This window comes from Macrobrachium nipponense, chromosome 7 (genome assembly GCF_015104395.2).
Source record: "Macrobrachium nipponense isolate FS-2020 chromosome 7, ASM1510439v2, whole genome shotgun sequence".
Lineage (NCBI taxonomy): Eukaryota > Metazoa > Arthropoda > Malacostraca > Decapoda > Palaemonidae > Macrobrachium > Macrobrachium nipponense.
Genome location: NC_061109.1, coordinates 28,225,041 through 28,237,394, shown reverse-complemented (window position 1 = coordinate 28,237,394; position 12,354 = coordinate 28,225,041). Strand labels below are relative to the sequence as shown.

Here is a 12,354-nt window from a genome sequence, read left to right as displayed (position 1 = left end):
TACATATATAGTATATATATATATATATATATATATATATATATATCTATATATAATATTAAATATTATTATAAGATAATAATAATTCAGTATGTTTACTGAAGCCAATTTGCTCTAATGAAGATTTTATGACATACATGATCTTCTGAAGTCTGATTATAATGAGATTTGAAGACACCATTCCAGATTTGCTATTTGTACAAAAATCTAAATCACCAAACATAGAATATCTGCTAAACAGAAAAACCTTTTAACAATAACAGGTGAGGTTCTCTAGAATAATAACACAGACATGCAATGGTTGGTTCACAATGACTTGGGAGGAAAAGGCAGGATTCCGCGGAGGCCTGGAAATCGTTGCTGGCCTCCAGTTGCTTCCTCCCTTTCCCTTTGACAACCCTTACGACTCGGAAACCCATTGACGTCTCTGATTGAAGCGGATATTGTTCTGAAGTTCAGCAGGAGACAACGTAAACCCCTTTCACCAGTTTTTGGATGGGATGAGTTTACCATTGACTATTTTTTTCTAACTGCAGTATGTGAAACTCCAACCATTCTCTCTTCCTCTCTCACTTTCTCTCTGAGTCTAACATGGTGGGTTCTCATTGTCTTTTCCTGAGCCTCGGGTACTTTAAGGATAAGGAGGGATTAATATGGAAAGGGAGAGCCTAATCAATAATACCTGGAATAATTAGGTGGACTAGTATTCTCATAATTACAGCTCATCTGCCTTCATTTTGATTTGGAATGGATGACGATGATGAATTGTTGTTACATTATTTAACCAACAACTTTTATTTGTATTATATACAATAACAGGCAGTCATTATAAAGTTAAATAGAGAAAGTCTCAATAATTTGAAACCCTATACCACTACTAATAATTCTGAAAAGAATGGAAAGAGTTGGCAATGTCATTGGTAGCTGCAGTTTGCTAACAATATTTTCTTTCCTTGAGTGGACAAAGAAAACAACTGTTTGAAGCAAAGTAACATAGATACAATATAATAAAGAGGGAGAAAGAGGGAGCCAGTAAGATAACTTGGGAGTACATGGCACCTTATTATGTAAAGAGACAATGAAGAGAAAAGACTTAAGAGAAGAATTACTGCTGCATTTCGAGATGGAATTGCTATTATAAAAGATTAAATTCTGAAGAAAATTTACATTGACAGTTTAAACAGAGTAAACGAATCCTTGTAAAAATATGTTCTCATTTAATCCTTGTAACAACCAATTCCATCATCACATATCAGGACATAGTATCCAAAAACTGGCTTGATGTATTATGATGCAACAGAAGAATCTACCAACAAGATTTGAGATCTGATCAGTTATTTTGACCTCGCATTCGCATAAGAAGGAAGTTTGATGAAGCTGATTCTTGATATTCAAAACTGATATCATATTTCAAAGGTCAAAATGGCTGATCACATCACAGTGGACTATCCCAGTCTTGGATCAACTACATTGTCTCTCTATATTAAGCAGAGTCGTAAATAGCTGAAGAGGTTACAGCATTTTGAGGAACTACGGCCGTTCTGAAATGTTTAATGGTCATTTATTCCAATATCTTTTGTAATCTAGCAAGCAAATAATGCTCTAGAGGTTTTCCTAGATAAAGTATGAAGCATATGGTTGGGATGCCCGCCCCCTCTTAATGGTTCCTATATCCTAGTCCACAAGAAGAAGAAGAGAGTTGCTTAGGAAACTTGAGACTGCATTCGGACACCTTGGGACGGGCAGCCCACTCAAAGTTCTGCCGGGTGGGACCTTCTCCTAGTCAGCCCCTCACGAGCAACGCAAGGAGGAGGTCACACTTACAAAACCTGATGGGTTAAGAGTTGTTCAAAGTTCTCATGCAGCAACAAGAGAAAATAATTATCTAAGATTCTCAAACCGTCAACAATAAACAGGCTTAATGTAAAACAAACAATCAGTCAATTATGTACAGAATATATACAGGCTTTTAGAAAGAAACATATAAAAACATGATAGCATTTCTTCATTTATAGTGAAGCAATGCACTTTTATCAGATCTTGGAGAGGCGAACGGTCACAAATTTCTTCGTTCTATGAAATTATCATAATGCTGATCAATTTAGGTAATTACTCACTTTGTATTCTATCTCTCTAAACTAGACTCATTACTCATAGGCGTGTAGACCATCACCTACGTACTAGTTGGGGGAGACATTTTTGCCATACATTCTGACTGGCCTAAGTCCTTACCGTCCTTCTCCAATGTGTTCATTATCAGTCTTGATCTGCCTTCTTTTATCAATTTTTGGGCTTTAAAGTTCCTTTAATCAGTATCCACATTACTACAATTTCTTTTTGGCTGAAGCTGAGTGGAGGAGGATTAGAGAATCTTTCTATAATAAAGATTATACTTTCTCTTTTCAACTATGCATTTACTTTTACCCATGTATTTTCTTTCACCTGCACACTAGTTATGAGCTCGGCAAATAAAGATTACTATTATTAGTTTCTACTGTCTTACGTGTACAATACAGGGGGAGGTAGTCAGTTATAATTTTAAAAAATGATCTACAATGGATAATCAATTTTATTACCTTCTTGCCCAATTGAAGTTTCACTCACTTTCAACAGCAAGTACACAACACCTCAAGGAACCCGATTTCTCTGGTTACTAACCCGGTTTAAGAAAAAAAAATCCTTCATGACACTCCTTTTTTACCAGTTATAATTTTAGTCAAATTTGATATGACTGCCTGACCTGGTCTAACAGACTACATGGGTAACCTAGACTGTATTTTTCCTCACTATGGTAACTGCAAGTGATCTATTATAACATTTTTTTTTGCATTTAATCTATGTTGTAACTTCCTCTTCCTTGACTGCAATGGAATTCTAGCACCGGATACAGTCATCCACATATTTACTTACACCTTTATTATATACATTGTAGATGTCTGACTAAATGTGATGACTCAAAAAAATAAAGCAGTACAATTAAGAACATAAACTGGACACTGAAAGATGACACAAACTTCATAATGTAAGAAGTGAGAGTGACCCACACAAAGGACAAGGCTTCCTCTTTTGAATGAACGATATGTTTAGAGACAATCCAACATCATCACTTAGGAAATATTTGGGCATAAACGATGCAAAGGCAAGGGGTGAAGGTTGTGATATGAACACAAAACGTGTCTTTATTTCTTTTACTCCTCGGTAGCTGATACCTCCTGAAATGTCTATGCAGGGTGAGTGAATGGGCAGTTAACAATGTGTACTTCCGAATCTCTCTCTCTCTCTCGCTCTCTCTCTTATTCTCTTTTGAACTCTCTCTCTTCCACTCTCACTCTCTGGCAATCTCAGACAAGCAGTTTTGATTCACATTTATTTCTATTTTCTATTTAATCGGATCACTTTCTTCTTAGTACTATTGATGTTACTTTATCATGTAAATTATGATTACCATCATCATCCTTATTAGTATACTGTACTCTCCTCAGAATTATATCTGCAGCTTCAAATACGTAGTTTCAATGACTCGTGTCGAGGTCCGTTCCAGTGACATCCTTCGTATGCCATCCACGCTCTCAATGTGCAACTGACTGCACAGAGGATGGACATGATTAGCTTTGCAAATGTAAGAACACCATAAGATTCTGTTCTTTTGCTTAGGAAGGATCATTATTTCTAATTTGCTATGTTAGGCCTATTGAAGCAAGAACAGTACCAAACCTTTTCTTACAGGTTTTCGTGAGCTATTACTAGTCTACCCAATATTTTTTTTTTGTCATTTGCAGATGCAGAAGAGTTCAAAATCTTTCTTACATTCATTATATGTATAAATATTATGTAAATTACATATATATATATATATATATATATATATATATATATATATATATATATATATATATATATATATATATATATATATATATATTGTCATGTCTAAGACATCTAAAAAAAACTGCGGCCATGCTTTTTTTCTTTAACTGAACTGTAACTATGAAAGCAAAATCATCTTAAGGAGTTCTTACATCACAAATCGGGCCTTATGGTAATTCACCAATTTCATTGATTTCAAGTAGTCTCCTTTCCAGGGACTGGATGACCAAGACTAATTGAAATTCCAGATAGTTATGCTTTTACAGTAATTAGGACCATCCTTCCTGAGTGATAGGGCGGGGCGGCACCTCCTTCAGCGGAGAGGGGATGAGGCTCTCATGGAGAGGATAATGTGCCAGTGACGGAAACTTCTTCACACCTGATCCTGCTTAGGTCTGCTGCTGCTCCTTGTGGACAATATCTATTTTATTTTCTGTTTGTTACTCCACTCCTGTTTTGTTGCCCACTTTTCTTTCATTTCTGTCCCCTCTGTTTATTGCTCAACAGGTTTCATTTATTTTATTCTTGTTTTAGAAACCTCACTCTTCATGTACGTTTCAAATTTGACTGGTATTAAACATTGATAGTAAACGAATTTATTTTTAATTTGATGAATAATGTTAAGAATATTTCAAATTCACCTTGTTCTGTTTTCCAGCCTGACCATCTCACATACTTTCTTCTAGGTAATTATACGCCATGCATCATGAATCAGACATCTTCAAGTTGAGCTTAAGAAAGCACCACCTTGTGGCACTTTGTGGAATTCTGCTTCCTGAAGATGCTAGAGGATTGTGACGTCTGAGAACCTTTGTTTTACTCTGCGCCATTTTCACGCACAGGGGTACCAACCTCACCGAATTGTTATCTTAAACCATCCAATAAACATGGCAAAAAGAAACAACCCGAAGATTATCCAACACTTAGAACAGTGCTGGTGTATATCTTATATTGTAGTTATGAAGTTCAGGTTTGAATAAGACGGTTTGAAAAAAATTCCTCTTCAACATATTGAGGAACATATGGTCAACCTAGCACACACTTTATCTCACAGTTAAGGTTTACGAGCACACACTCACGACTGCCACCACTTTCACTTAAACTTCCAAAGTATTTAACACATCAGCTGCTTATTTTTCTATAGCGTCTTTCCTCCCTCCTTCATTCAGGCCATTGTTCTTAGTATTAACTAATGAATCACTAGAATAACGAATATGTACATTCTTGGTAAAGCTTCAGCAGAATTTGCTTCAGGCACAAACATCACCACTTGCTTGTCGTAACGAAACAGTCTGATCACGGCAGCTGCGTCATTCGTTGCTCATTTTGCTTTTGAAAATTTATTTCCTCCCTGTCTTTTAGTGCGCACACACACTCGTTTATAACATGTTTCTTGCTTTCCTTCTCTTCTCTCTTCCCAGTTTCTATTACCTTTGCTATGTGATTGCGCATTGGGGCTTGGATTTGCTGGTGGTGGGTTGTGGAAGCAGGTGGTAGTGGTGGTTATGAGAGGGGGCCAAGCCCCTGGGGAACCCCTTGGCCTTAATATCACTCGCTGTCAGCACTGTGACTTTGCACATCATATCTCCACAGTAACGGTCTTCTTAACATCATACCCACACTCAACTTTGTAACATAGGAGAATGTAATGTTGGGGAACAGTTGAACAACAATATATTATGAAATGCGTTATAGAGATAATATTTGAAACATTATTATGCAAAGTGAACAAAAAACAAACCCTAGGAATGGTTGTAATAAACTGTTATGCTTTATTGCTGTTCAACCTGGGAAAGTTTTAATTTATGTAGGAGATGGAATGACATTAGGAAGGGTCATTAAGAAGAAAAAGTTTACCAAAAGGTTTTCAGTCCTACCACCCATAACTACCCCCATCTGCCCATAAAAATACTGCAACCATAAACGTCCCTGTGACATTTTGGCATCCGACAAAAGTAAGGCGGGGAAGAGCAGTTCCAGAGAGTTGGTTATAATACTTCGAAGGGCATAGAACTACTGCAGCAGAGAAGAGCGTAGAATTTGTAGAAGGCGCAAAAAGGCATAAAAACAGGATTCAAAAGGCCTTGGAAAAATTTTTAATGATGCCTCTGGGCAGCTGGGGGGAGTAAGATATGGGATCCACTACCTTGTAATGCTCCTAAAATAGTATCTGAACTTTGGGTAATGTATCAGTTTCAGGGCACTCCAGTAAAGCACATATTCCTGAGTATGAACAGAGAATTTTCTAGCTTTTGTGATATCCCGTGAAACTGGGAGATTACCCAAGAACCAGAGCTATGAAGAAGATATGGATTCTTTCTTTGAATGAAATAATAAAGAACTGCTTTCAGATACTCCTTTTCGTAGAAAGCATAGGGATAAAAGTTTTAGATGGAAGGAAACCATGCCAGGGAGTATTATATACCTTAGATTCTCTCTGACGGCAGGGAAAATGGTAAGAAGGTTGCCTAGGTGGGAGGGGAAGGGAAAACTAGGCGTTTTAGATAGGAAAGGAGAAAGGAGGACTAAAACAGAATGTAACAAGGTTTCTCTGGCACGATGGGGGATCATAGGATGATGATCAAACATTTGCAAACCCTTCATGAGAACGTGTTTACGTAGCTAATTAAACTTTAATCACTTCTTGGAAACTATGTGAAGTGATAAACCATTTTGAGCTCTCAAGTTTTTCCTTAGTGGAGTTCTTTTCGTAGAAAATACAACACCAAAACCAAAAACTCAAGGCTTAAAATGGTCTATCGTATCTCATACACACTTCTCAGCAACATTCACTATTACCACACAAATTTGAAAGCCAATCAATTGTATTACAGCATATAAAAACAACTCTGGTTATATTTGAAATATTTTCTAGAAATACTCATTCTTCCACTATTTAGGTTAAGGATATCACATGTACAATATATTGAACATTTCTAAGTCCATCTTGCAGCCTTTCTCTCTTACGCTGTTTTGATTTCTCGTTTTGCACTATTGACGAGGTCTTGCTAAGTCAGGAGCATAGGCCTTGTTATACTGAGTTTCCACTGGGATCACAGTTGCATTGAATCATTTTCTTTACATTGTGAAATAAACTAAGATTAACAGGAAAATTATACATTTGGACTTCATAAACATTTTCAAAGCATTTGTAAAAAGTTGAAATGAATAAAATGAATGTTTGAGGTTCTAATTTGACCTGAACATTGTCTTAAAGTTCTTGATTGTCGTTCTGAACTCAGTCTCACTGGCATATTTGATCTAGAGTAAATTATAAGGCAATTTTCTTGAACTAATATAAGAGATAACAGATAACAACAGCTTCTCTCAAAGTTGTACAAAGGCGATCTGACAAGCTTCTTTAACTTCACGAATGTGTGTGCGTCTCTTCCCGCCATTTTATAATACTCTCTTGCTGGCCTTTTTTTTAGTATTTTTATTTTTATTTTACCTCCTGACCCACTCTGACCCCTAGTGCTTCTCAAAGCTGCATTTCTTCGTTACGAGGCTCCCCGTACGATGAGGATGGCACAGCAGCTTGGCCGATTGTATGGTTGCTGGGTGCTTTTTTAAGTGTTGGCACTACTCAACTCCTTCCTGCCACCTGCAAAACGGAAAAAGCCTTGTAAAAGGAGCATCCATAAGAAAAACAGATCATATTAAAGAATCATAAAAAGATAATGTCAGAATAAATTTTTTTTCCTATTATATGAATCAAAAGATATTGGAACGATTGCTGAATGGTATCCATTTTCAATATTTTTTTAATACACACCGTTTCATCAGCAGGAATACATCACATCAAAACAAATGTCATTCTAAAAGTTTAGGAGCAGACTGCGTGATATTGCAGAAGATGGAGTCTACACAGAATAATTTGCTGTTTTACATAAATACAAAAGCATCTTGAATATTTAAAGTTGTAGAGCTGGAACATTATACTACAGTATTCTATGCTTTACTGTAGTTTTCTAGAAACTACCATGAAGTTCTAAAATTAAATAAGTCTTGTTTGATCCCAACGATCCTCTAAAGACCACAGTGCAATCGAAAAAAAAAACTCGATCATTCTAGTGGATTTCAACCTGTAATTTTTCCCACTTGAATCCAATCCTAGTACCCACAGACTAGTATAATCTTTCGCTACCTCACATATCTTCTGGAGAAATGCTAGCAATCCTCTTCCTTACCCAACATCTTGTCCTATTACACAATAGTTTGTTGCTCTTGGCAGTGGTCCTCAAAACGTCGATTTTTCATTGCTAAAAAAAACACCCGGTTTAATTTTTTAAAAAATATATCTGCCACTGGTCCCCAGCATAACAACAGAGAACATTTGAAAGCTCAAAGACATTTTATTCCTTTAGTGACTGGCACGGCTCGATAAACAAACCGACAGTCAAAAGTAAAGCACCGCTGTGGAAACATTCAATTTTAAACCTATATAAAATTGGTCTATACGTATGTGACTAAATATTTATACAAACTGTTATGTTTTTTATATTTAAATATCATTAATAAAAACAATTATCAGAAAGAAAAATCTCAGCACTATCAACAGCATAAACTCATGAACCAATTCACATTTACCAAAGAAAACAGTCTATAAGTATGGGGTTCTGAACAATCTACTATTATTTCAACTTCTTCCTTTATCATCCATCTCCAAGACACTGCCAGAAAAACTGCTCTAAAATGTTCCCAGCAATGGAATCAAAGTAACCTGGTATGTTACAGGACTACTACACGGCACATCACCAAAGCCAGTATGCTGACTCTCTGAAAAACAGATAAGTGGATTGTCCAATAGGGAGGAAACACCTTGGACTGGTGGCGGGAAGTGTAGAAAATGGAAAATCTTCAATAATGGCTTTTGTTACATGATTAAAATTTAGACAAAGTATACATCCCCTAACTCCTTAGTTATAACTCTTGAAAACTTTCTGTTTCAAGGTAATCAGGCAGGTGAATAGAAACTTGTTGTAAACATTAGAAAATGCAGAATGTTAAGATTTCCCAGCACACAATGGGAGAGAGAACAGTATGTATTTTTCATGTAGAGAATAATGACAGAATAGTCAAAATACTGAGAGGAATGAAAAAGATAAAACTAGGAAATCTGTGATAGTAGATGGCGTAGTTAATCTAAGGAGATGTGACTATTTATGAAGATTACCCTTTCAAAGTGAGAGGAGGTATGTGTTGGCTAGTCTCGATCTTCATAACAGGGGCAGCTGGCAGATTTTCAAAATTATTCACTTTATTATTGTTCGCGAAATAATTATTAGCATAGTTGGTATTTATTTTAGCTTAATGACGCGTTTTTAACGTGGATTGATTGCAACGGAATTCCGCTAGTTTAGAATGATCGACAAATAATGCTGTGTTCTAAATTTTCCTCAGATGAGGTGACTAGCGGTAAACAGAAGAAAAACAGTCAGTAATACATTAACAACGTTATTTCAGTACTGTGGTTATCTTCCTATCTCCAAGCACTGGCTTTTGATAAAAATGAAACTACACGAAATAGAAATATATAAATTATCAAGAAATTTTCTGGACAACTCTGGTGCCGTTAGAATGTAATGAAACCACGTTCACATAAATTATTCCCATTTGATTGAATACATGCGTGCATGTAAGGAAAAATTTCTTATTATAATTATTAGTTCAAAGAAAGCCAATATCATTCACACTACACTGTAACTTGAACAAATTTACACCAGCGAAATACCTTTGTGAGCCCTGACAAAGTAACCACAACCTTTGATGAAAAGAATGCTGATAAACGATACAAGACCAACTTAGAAGCGATAAATGCACTAACAAGGTCAGCAGATATCGTAAGGAGTAGAAATTTGGAGCGCAAATTAGGTGACAAAGAAATCGACGTATCAAAGACAAAATTGATTAATACTCTATTCAATTCGCTTGTTTTTCAGATTCTCGTCAATAGCAGTAACTCTGAAAAAATGGAAAAAGATAACAACACAATGCCTCGTAGATCCTTCAAGCTTTCAAAGCAATGAAATTTTCAGCTGACTAGTTCGCTATAGCACTCTAATTGCAAGACCGTTATTCAACAGCCAGACCTCACCCCAACTCGTGGATCCTCAATTGACTAGTTAGCTTCTTTTTGCACAAAATGATCTTAATACTTACCTATTTCCCGTATAACCCGTCTTTATAGTTGGCATCAATTGTCCGGACTTTCGCCGTCAATATTCATTACTACAGTAAATTCGGCCATCGACAGTTAAGAGAAAAATCCAAAGATCTGTTCGTGTTCATTTTGCCGAGGTATCGAAACCCACGTAACTTTCTCCAACCCTAAGGGAATAAAAAGTAATGTTTTGGATGACTTCAGCAGAAGCTTGTGGTGCCGGTCACTCTTCCCTTATTCAATACTTGAATTCCGCTAAATGCATCTGCAAAGCACTGCTACGATCCCGCTTTGTTTGCATGGAAGTGGAGCATGAAACTTCCAGTAACTGGAAACATGGCGCACGCCAACCTTTACACCGTGAAACTTTTAATTTGAAATCCAGCCACTTTATGGTTACAATGACTTATTACGACGCATTTTGTTATGGAGCGAACAAGGGTCTATTCTCTTTAAAACGTGATCAGTTATGCTGATGACAATCTCAGATAAAACTATTCAGTGCTTTGTTGCCTTGACGGAGACAGTCTGTTGGAGAACCTAGACTTGACCACATATGATATTTCCAATTGTGTCCATGTTCAGCACTCACTTTGATTAAAAGGGGGAGGCATATCAATATATTATAGTATATATATTAATATATATATATATATATATATATATTAGACATATATTTTAGATATATATATAATATATATATATTATAAACAATATATTTAGATCTATCATTAATATATATATAGTTTAATACATACATATATATATATCTATATATATATATTAGATAATACTATATATATAATATATAGATATATATAGATAGATACATACATACAAATACATACCATTCATATTATTTATATTATAATGTTATATATATAATATATATATTATATATATCATAGATAACAATTATACTATAATATAATATCAGATTAATTATATATAGTATATAATAAAAGGACCCTATAAAAAGGAGCCCAAAAAACCAACCAAAAGAGAAGAAAAAGTACTATAAATTTCAGAGACTGCTGTCTCCCTCTTAGGTAAGATGAATTGAGAAAAAGTTTCACAGAAAAAGGTGGTATTTATACCAAGAGGTCCATCCACAAACAAGCCATTTTAAGTCACCCCCGCTGATAATCTTCCTCTAATCTTCTTAAGGGTGGTTGAATGAAGACGTTGTCGATCGTGTCCGAAATCCATCCTCCTTTTGAGATGTTCATTACCTGCCTCTCTTTTATTAAGGCCGATTCCATCATTTGACTCTTGTACCGGCGTTGCTGCTATAAATTACACGTGACAAATTCCAGTTTATTCTATGGTTATGTTCATTTATATGGTTGAAAATAGCCGAGTTCTGTTGTCCATACCTAACTGACCGTTTGTGTTGTATTAATCTCTGGGGAAGGGATTTACCTGTAAATCCGATGTAAGATTGGTCACAGTCTGATTTCGGACACGATCGACAACGTCTTCATTCAACCAACCCTTAAGAAGATTAGAGGAAGATTATCAGCGGGGGTGACTTAAAATGGCTTGTTTGTGGATGGACCTCTTGGTATAAATACCACCTTTTCTGTGAACTTTTCTCATTCATCTACCTGAAGAGGGAGACAGACAGTCTCTGAAAATATTACTTTTTCTCTATATTTTGGTGTTTTTATGGGCTCCTTTTATTAGATGGAACTCTGTTGTACAACTCGTTGTTACAGACATACCATCATATATATATATATATTATCCTCAAATAACAGTAATTTTGGTGGCAAACGCCAGTTTTCGAAGTAAGAGTTCTCAGCCCCAATTCGAACTCATCCGATTTTGTAGCGCTCGAAAGAGGGTTTAATTTTCTGCATAGTGTGTACTGCACTTTATATTTTCCAAAGCAAATTAATGAAATTTTGGACATAAAACACTGGGGGAGAACCGGGGTGCAAAAGCAGACTACAAAATAAAGAAAGGAGAGAGCACAATTACGTCTTGAAGGCCAACAAAATGTCGATTATGATTAAGATATTTTCATAGTATAAATTTAGTAACTCATAATTTAGGCTAGAATATTTTGCAAGTCACTTAATGTAAGGACAACTGCGAGGATGCTTCCGGGAAACTGAAAGTGTTTTGGCAAATGCTTGTTTAAGAATGCCGCGGACTGAACTAAATATTTACATGATTTAACACCTTACTCTTACTCTAGTGAATGGTAAGCACATCTTTAATCTCTAAGGAACAAATAATAATATGGACAGTGGTCGATAATAATTATTTCTAATAATATATGATAAAATGAGACATGAGTGAAAGAAAATATGCTGACT

At 35.7% G+C, this 12,354-nt stretch overlaps 1 protein-coding gene across 13 annotated transcripts in view; it reads right to left on the bottom strand.

Moving 5' to 3' along the window:
* Positions 1-378: 378 nt before the first annotated feature.
* The window catches only part of LOC135217790 (potassium voltage-gated channel protein Shaker-like), a 693,892-nt gene continuing 681,916 nt past the window's right edge, over positions 379-12,354 (bottom strand). For 11 of the 13 annotated variants that reach the window (XR_010315196.1, XM_064253828.1, XM_064253827.1 and 8 more), the window contains one exon: positions 379-7,471. The gene's annotated coding sequence lies outside the window, so the exon portion shown is untranslated. Of the gene's footprint in view, positions 7,472-10,029; positions 10,198-12,354 lie in introns of all 13 variants that reach the window. The other 2 variants (XR_010315194.1, XR_010315195.1) reach the window with 1 other exon arrangement.